The sequence below is a fragment of the Tasmannia lanceolata genome, unplaced genomic scaffold (genome assembly GCF_043159265.1).
Source record: "Tasmannia lanceolata isolate RefF3 unplaced genomic scaffold, GAP_Taslan_0.1 ptg000018l, whole genome shotgun sequence".
Lineage (NCBI taxonomy): Eukaryota > Viridiplantae > Streptophyta > Magnoliopsida > Canellales > Winteraceae > Tasmannia > Tasmannia lanceolata.
This window is the reverse complement of record NW_027518695.1, coordinates 52,032,130-52,041,150: the sequence shown is the minus strand read 5'-3', so window position 1 is coordinate 52,041,150 and position 9,021 is coordinate 52,032,130.

Below are 9,021 nucleotides of genomic sequence, written 5' to 3'. Positions count from 1 at the left end.
GGGTCTCGGAATGGAATCAGGGTCCGGGCTATGAAGTGACCCTAGCTTATTTTGTCCCGATTGATGATCCGTAAAGTCAGATCAAGATATTAATGACCTAAAACATATAAATCAATGATAGAGGGGGTTCTCACATGGATTTAACACACTAAATTCACCAATCAGGGTATTTTTCAATTTTTCGGGTCTAATCATCTCACCAGGTACATCTCTTTATCATTTTGTTTTTTTTCAAAAAATTTGAGGATGCATACTTTACCAATGAAATTCTACGGATCAATATATTAGGTTATTGTTGGTTAAAGTAAGGCAAAATGTGGGTGTCTACAGATGCCCCTCTTTGGTAGAGACGACGTAGTCATCGAATACCAAAGTCAAAATGACAGAACCATTTTGCGTAGCTTTAATCGACAAAGAACCCCCTAAACACAATGCAACCTAATATAATGCAAGACCTTAGATGAAATCCTAGAATTGGAATGCAATAAAACAAACCCGCTGCGGTGCCGCTGGCAACGAGAGAAATGGGATACCATTTTCAAATGGATTTTCGGAGGGAAAGGAATATCGCTTTTGAACAGCTTCAGAGGAAATGAGACGTCATTTTCAAATGGTCTCAGAGAGAATAATGGATGACTTTTGAAAGATTCTTAATGAAAACGCAGCATCATTTTTGAATGGGCTTGGGCAAGATGAAATACCGTATTTATACGGATTCGAAGGAAATGAGACATCATAGTTGTATGATGTTCAAAGGGTATAAGAGACCATAGTTGTATGGACTCGAAGAGAATGAAATACCGTATTTGTACGGATTCCAAGGAAATGAGACATCATAGTTGTATGATGTTCAAAGGGGATAAGAGATCATAGTTGTATGGACTCGAAGAAAATGAAATACCGTATTTGTACGGATTCCAAGGAAATGAGACATCATAGTTGTATGATGTTCAAAGAGGATAAGAGACCATAGTTGTATGGACTTGAAGAGAATGAAATACCGTATTTGTACGGATTCCAAGGAAATGAGACATCATAGTTGTATGATGTTCAAAGGGGAAAAGAGACCATAGTTGTATGGACTCGAAGAGAATGAAATACCGTATTTGTACGGATTCCAAGGAAATGAGACATCATAGTTGTATGATGTTCAAAGGGGAAAAGAGACCATAGTTGTATGGACTCGAAGAGAATGAAATACCGTATTTGTACGGATTCCAAGGAAATGAGACATCATAGTTGTATGATGTTCAAAGGGTATAAGAGACCATAGTTGTATGGACTCGAAGAGAATGAAATACCATATTTGTAAGGATTCCAAGGAAATGAGACATCATAGTTGTATGATGTTCAAAGGGGATAAGAGACCATAGTTGTATGGACTCGAAGAGAATGAAATACCGTATTTGTACGGATTCCAAGGAAATGAGACATCATAGTTGTATGATGTTCAAAGAGGATAAGAGACTATAGTTGTATGGACTCGAAGAGAATGAAATACCGTATTTGTACGGATTCCAAGGAAATGAGACATCATAGTTGTATGATGTTCAAAGGGGATAAGAGACCATAGTTGTATGGACTTGAAGAGAATGAAATACCGTATTTGTACGGATTCCAAGGAAATGAGACATCATAGATGTATGATGTTCAAAGAGGATAAGAGACCATAGTTGTATGGTCTCGAAGAAAAGAAGCACCGTTCTCAAACGGGCTCGAAGAATTTAGAGATTTTTCATAGGATTGGATTTATTATTATTTTTTTGAATCGGGGATTGGATTTGATGAATTTTTTTTAATTTATTTTTTTAAAATTTTATTTTTGAGAAATGAAACATCATAGTTGTATGATGTTCAAAGGGGATAAGAGACCATAGTTGTATGGACTCGAAGAGAATGAAATACCATATTTGTACGGATTCCAAGGAAATGAGACATCATAGTTGTATGATGTTCAAAGGGGATAAGAGACCATAGTTGTATGAACTCGGAGAGAATGAAATACCGTATTTGTACGGATTCCAAAGGAATGGGACATCATAGTTGTATGATGTTCAAAAGGGGATAAGAGACCATAGTTGTATGGACTCGAAGAGAATGAAATACCGTATTTGTACGGATTCCAAGGGAATGAGACATCATAGTTGTATGATGTTCAGAGAGTATAAGAGACCATAGTTGTATGGACTCGAACAGAATGAAATACCGTATTTGTACGGATTCCAAGGAAATGAGACATCATAGATGTATGATGTTCAAAGAGGATAAGAGACCATAGTTGTATGGACTCGAAGAAAAGAGGCACCGTTCACAAACGGGCTCAAGGAGAAGACGAGACCATTCACAAATGGATTCGAGAAATGAGGCACCGTTCACAAACGGGCTCAAGGAGAAGACAAGACCATTCACAAATGGACTCGAGAAATGAGGCACCGTTCACAAACGGGCTCAAAGAGGACACGAGACCATTCACAAATGGACTCAGAAAATGAGGCACCGTTCACAAACGGGCTCAAGGAGAAGATGAGACTATTCACAAATGGACTCAGAGAATGAGACACCGTTCACAAACGGGTTCAAGGAGAAGACGAGACCATTCACAAATGGACTCGAGAAATGAGGCCCCGTTCACAAACGGGCTCGAAGAATTTAGATATTTTTTATGAACTTGAATTTGACGTAGGATTGGATTTTTTTTTTTTTTTAATTAAGGATTTGGATTTGATAAATTTTTTTATTTTTGGAAAATGAGGTACCGTCCGCAAACGGGCTCAAGGAGAAGATGAGACCATTCACAAATGGACTCGAGAAATGAGGCACCCTTCACAAACGGGCTCAAAGAGGACACGAGACCATTCACAAATGGACTCAGAAAATGAGGCACCGTTCACAAACGGGCTCAAGGAGAAGATGAGACCATTCACAAATGGACTCAGAGAATGAGACACCGTTCACAAACGGGCTCAAGGAATTTAGAGGTTTTCATGAATTTGAATTTGACGTAGAATTGGATTTGATGAATTTTGGATTTGAACTTAATGAAATCGGGGACATTATAGATCGTGCCCAGTAAAGATATTGGAAACCAAGACTTTGACGAATGATGAGACGACCAACCTTATGAACGAAGAACCATTAGTAACAAGAATGGATTAGGAACACTTTTATGAAACTTCAACAAGATTTTTCTCAATGAGACTGTTGGTCTTGTCTTCTTGGGATTTTGATAACTGAAACCTTGAACAAGACATTTGAGATTGGTAATTTAGAACAATGGCTCTCTTGGATATAATCATGAAAAAGTGGGATTTGCCTCTTGACAGGTGTTTAGATAAACATTTCTTGACCAGGATAGTATTTAACTAACTGGAAGGAGATTCCGAATTTTAATGGTTCATCTTTCTGAGAAATTGGCTCAACCACCATTGCATCTGGGGCTCTTCCAAGCTTAAGGTGCCTTCCTGGGGTATGATCTTTTTACGGAAGCTGGGCTTTTTGATGTTTCTACTTCTGAACTCTTCTGAGTTGATCTTCTTTGAAATGTAGCTGTTTGACTAGATTCTCGAACCCTTTCAGGTATAATTGCAGGGAGCTGCCTAGGCCGGGCCTCCTTCACCAAGACAGTTACATCATTTGGACATAGGAACGACGATTGACTCTTTCTAAAGAGAAAACTTAGATGAAAGGCACTACTCAAAGGATTGAGCAGCCCTGAAGGAGTGAACTTAGAATAACAAAGATTGACTGACTATACTGACAAACACAGTGATGCTTCTGACTTAGTTAATATTTTGTTTGGTAAGTCTATCCTTTCGAGGAATAGTTTTTCAATTGGTAAACACTGGACTTTTTCCTTAAAACAGTAATGCCTCAAGGATTTAATTACGCCCCCTAAGATTGCTTAGCTTCAATGCCCCCAGTTTTGAGGATATCACTTGAATTTGCTTGAACTTCAGTTGATCTTCAGTCTTGATACCAGCTGTAGCCTTCTTATAATGATTCTCTTACCGTGACCAAGTCACCTCTTCGGGGTTTTTAACTTGGCGGACCGCGCTAGCCTTAACTTTTGCCTGAACCACCATTCTAGGTTTTCGATCCAGCAGGCTATCCCCTTAGCTTTTGCCTAAGCCGCCCTTTCGGGTTTTCAACTTAGCAGGGGAATGATCTTAAATTTTGCCTAGACCGCCCTTTCAGGTTTTCAGTCTAGCAGATCTTCAAACTCCGTTCGTTTTCTTATTCATCATTTTTTTTTTATTGTGTCTCGGGACCTAGCTCATTAGTTCTGAACACCAGAAGGACTTTATAGGTAGGATAGGGCTTTTCAAAGAATGGCTTAAGGTTCAACAAAGATTTCGACCGAACCTGTGAACAGGTTGCCTACATATCCCAAGGTAGGAATCAGGTCGTGTGTAGGTCAAGGCGAATGCCCCTAGTTTGAAGATCAATTGTTTGAAGGTTAATTGATTTTTTTCCTTTTTTCTTTTCTTTAATTAACTTCTCTTCTTTTGGAACTTGTCCCTCTTTTTTTTTCTGGAACGATTGATTTTTCTTTTTCTTTTTTTTTGAATCGACCGAACTCGGTTTAACCGAGCTGCCTACGTACCCCAGTGTAGGGATCAGGTCTCGCGTAGTTCGGGGCGGATGCCCCTAGTTTGATGGGTTTTCAAGAAAATTTGATTCAGGCTCGAAGGGTTTGCAAACCGGTATTCTTTTGACGTTGGGTTCTGATTTTGGGATTTATTCGGCCAAAGGAGGCCTTCCGATGTTCAAATTGGGAATCGATCTAGGTTACTAGGGTCCCTCTGGTACTGATTATTTATTTATTTTTTCTTTTCTTTTTTTTCACAGAATTTGACGGCATTTCCAGGTAAGAGATAATGGATCTTCTTCTTCCAAGATTCTAATACGTGCTTTTGATTTTCATAGAGTGAAACTTGTTCTTTGACATCCTCCATCTATGGATTCGTACTCTCGATATCTGATGATCACTTTTCATTGTTTGCTCTTGAACTTTTCATCTTGAATTTGTTGGCTTTATGTTATGAATTTGAGAACCAAGGTCATTGATTGGAAATATGAAAGTTGTTTCCACTCTATGTCCCTTGTATAGCATATATCTTCTCACTTTCTTCATTTTCTTTGAGCTTTCCATCTATGTCTTGCCCCTGGTATCGGTTGTAGCTTTTCTAGACAATCTTCTTATTCTTGAAATAATTTTATCAATTCTTCACACTCTTTAGAGGGTAATGTATTTTCAATCGGCATTCACTGAATCAAAGTTTCAGTGCCAGTGTTTATCATTTCAATTTCATCTTTGAAAGGTTGGGATTGGCGCTCCTCCTCTCGTTCAAGTAATTGCTGTGACTCAAGTGGAGTTTCGTCAATTTTGTCCTCATTTGAAGAGGGAGTCTTATTTTAAGATCAGAAGCACACTTAAGAACAGACACAAGTGAACTTTTTGGAACTGACTGAAATTTTATTTAAAGAAAAGCTATTACATCAGACGACCTATCCTGAACATGCTCAGGATTCACAACTCTAAATAAGAAAGGGAAACAGAAGATAACTTGCCTGGACTAGGCATTGACCTTTAACTGTAAGACCGGACTCAACAATTATACTGACCATGATGACTGACTCAACATAAAATAGTAAGTGACTAAAACTTTAACTGCTGCAACTGTTTGGCGTTGAAGGCTCGGCGAAGGCTGGTTCGTTCTGAACATCATCATGGCTGATACTTTCAATTTTGGACAATGATGACTGATTCGCATAGGGAAATGCCCCTAGCTCAAGGATTCTGAGAGTGAACTCTGAAGGACTTAGCAAAATAATCTTGAAAAAGGTAGCCCCTAGAGGAGGAACAGACCAGGGGTACAAGCAAGATTGGATTATCTGGACCAGGCATGATCAGATCATGAGAACGCATAATCGAAAGATTGTGAGATTCTGCATCTGCCAGTTAGGGGATGGCATGAAGATACGATCGAATCGTATGACAGAAGAACGAAAGGCGCACGATCAAAAGATTAGATGAGATAGCATAAGATTGCTTTCAACGGATAGATCATGAATGACTAATCCTATGAGATCTTTGGAAATGATGGGATTTATATCCTAACTCAAAGGGAATTTTTTTTTTTTTTTTTTTTTTCACATTTTATCAGTGTTACCTGAAGGCATCAACCTTAATCCTAATCTATCGGAGTGGAGAGAGAATCTCGACTCATGACTTTGTTCGTGTATATAAGGACCGATCGTGACCATTGGAAGATGGACCACGGCCTAATCTAGACACCAATGGGTAGGATATCCTAAACTAGGCTCACACACGTGATGCACATGTGTTCGTATACTACATGCATGTGTGGGTTAATCTAGGGGTAAGGCCAAGAGTTCCCTTAGCGCGAATCCCTGCTCGATATACTGTACCAGTGTCCGGCGTATCAGTACGTGAACAAGAGATCCGTTTACGTACCATAAAGGTACCAGGCTAAGGGTGGAATGCTTCTCTAGCACAGAGGCACCAGGTGATGAAATCCCAGTCAACCATGCTAGATAACACTCCGGGTTCCTAAAATAGGACGTGTGTGCACGTGAGATGCAAGGGTTTAGATGCAAGTGATGTAAGTGTGTGCAATAAGTTCGCGCGATCTATGATGCCTTCAGGTTTTGTTAGATTAAGTTTGAGTAAAATGTGATGAGAAAATAAAACAAGACAAACTAATCTGACAAGTATACAAGAGATAGAGTTCTTATGAGCCAGTTAAATTAAATTCAAATGAATTATCTTTTGGAATTTTAATGAAGTTAGGTGATCCCCAGCAGAGTCGCCAAACTGTGGGACCCGATCCCGCGAGAGGGGTGGGGCGCGAGCCGCCGCGCTCTCTCTCTTGGTCTCTCGTACCCACGCGATTGGCGTGTGCATTTTAATGTTGATTTGAATTAATCTTTCCTGTGAACTTGGGATCACTAAGGCAATCCGAATTCCACACGAAAGAGACTGACAGAGTCGCCACCTAGATGTGGGATCTAGGACCCGTAATTAACCAGAAATCTAGACTCACTACCTGGTTACGAGAATGGAAGGTATGGGGAGTTATCCGCCACATGCACCATTCCTGCCCGATAATCGGTCTTCGATTCCAAAAGCTAATTCTTTTAAATTTATTTTAAATGGCTCATTCAACTCTATGTTAATGTGCGAACTAAGTGACATGCATCCTATGATCTAATTTTAATGTGAATCCTAGATGTGTATCTTGATTTATTAATTTGTCTGGATTCATTCTAAGTGAAAGTTCTCCTAGAATTCTAATTTCATGGAAAATCCTAAGTGATTTGATTAAGCATTTACAAGAAAATTAATATACAAAACACCACAATTTGTTTGTGGTGCCGACTCGCGGGTGGTATGCCATCAGACATCCAAGCTGCCTACGTACCCAAGCCTTACTGGGATCAGAGTCGACGTAGTTCGGTGCACCTAAGCTAAGCTACTTATGCCTAACTCAACTAGGACACCGACCTAGACGGGATTGACTGTTTCAACAGTTTTAGGAGAAGTTATTTAATTCAAGTTGAGGATTTTATTATCTTAAGATTTCATCTAAGATGCTATATGATTCTCATCTAAATGCAAATGGTCCCTTAGACTAATGCAGGTTTGCCTACATCCTAGTTTACTAGGCTTGTCCTAGGGAAAGATTGGGTGACTAGTGTAACTAGACCTATGGCACGGTTGCTATACATAGCAAACGTCCGTGATGAGGCTGGACTCCTAACTCTAGGACTCCCTAAAACCTAAGACTCCCTAAAACTTAGGACACGACACGACACCGGTGTTCCTAAATTGGGCTCTAAGGGTCCTTACGACGGAAACCGTAATCCAACGGTTCCGAGAGACACGAGGTGAATCGATTTCAGTTCTTGAGGTTAGTGAAAAAAGGGATGGAAGAGATGATGAAATAGTGTGAGGGAATGAGAAAGATAGAGAAAGGTGCGACTGAACTTGGGAGTGCCAAATTGCCTACGTACCCCGCGATGGGGATCAAGCCACACGTAGTTCCGCTGGGGAGGTTACTTGGATTTTGGAAAACAGAATTGGTATTTGGATCAGGAATCGGGTTTGTATTTGAGCATTGGACTTGAGATTCAGAAACATTGATTTATCAATGGGATTTTGGAATTGGGAATTTGCATCAAAGAATTGAGCATATAGGAATCATCAAGGGTTTGAATTTTGGGAATTCAAAATGGGCGGGCTTATGAGATTCGGCCAAATGGATTCAGACATGCGACTCAGATTGTGTTGGGATATGACTTGGTTAGGCAAAAGGGAGGAAGTTCTATTAGGTGTAAACGGGCATTAGTAGAATAGGGGAATGACTCGGTTGTGACATGGAAGGCCGCCACTTGGTCGAATGCGACTCGGTTGCATTGGGATGGGTTGATTAAGAAATTGGATTGAGTCAACTAAGGGGAGAGTCCAATCGGTTAAAGAGGTTGAGCATACTCGACTAGAGAGTTGGGTCAACTCGACTAGGGAGGTTGGCTAGAGTTGACTCAGTTGAGCTGGGTTGGGATCCCACTTGGTTGGATTGTATTGGGGCGATTTGACTTAAGCTGCAGGTGGCCTGGCTGGGTTAGATTTAATGTAACCAGATTTATGGATAAATGGTGTGCCTCAGTGAGTGGACAAAGGTATGGCTTGGGTTGATGTGACTCGGTTATCGGGTTTAAGGCTTATGGGTATGGGGTTTAGTGAGTTGGGTCTAAGTTAGGAGCAAACCCGAGACTAGCCATGGTCTAACCAGGAGGAAGCAGGGTACAAACCAGGGTGCGGACCAGGGTGCACCAGGGTGCGAACCAGCAGGGGAACCAGGGTGCAACCAGCAGGGAACCTGGGTGCAACCAGCAGCGAACCTGGGTGCAACCAGGGTCTAACCAGAGTGCGAACCAGCAGGGAACCAGGGTGCGAACCAGTATCGAACCTGGGTGCAACCAGCAACGAACCTGGGT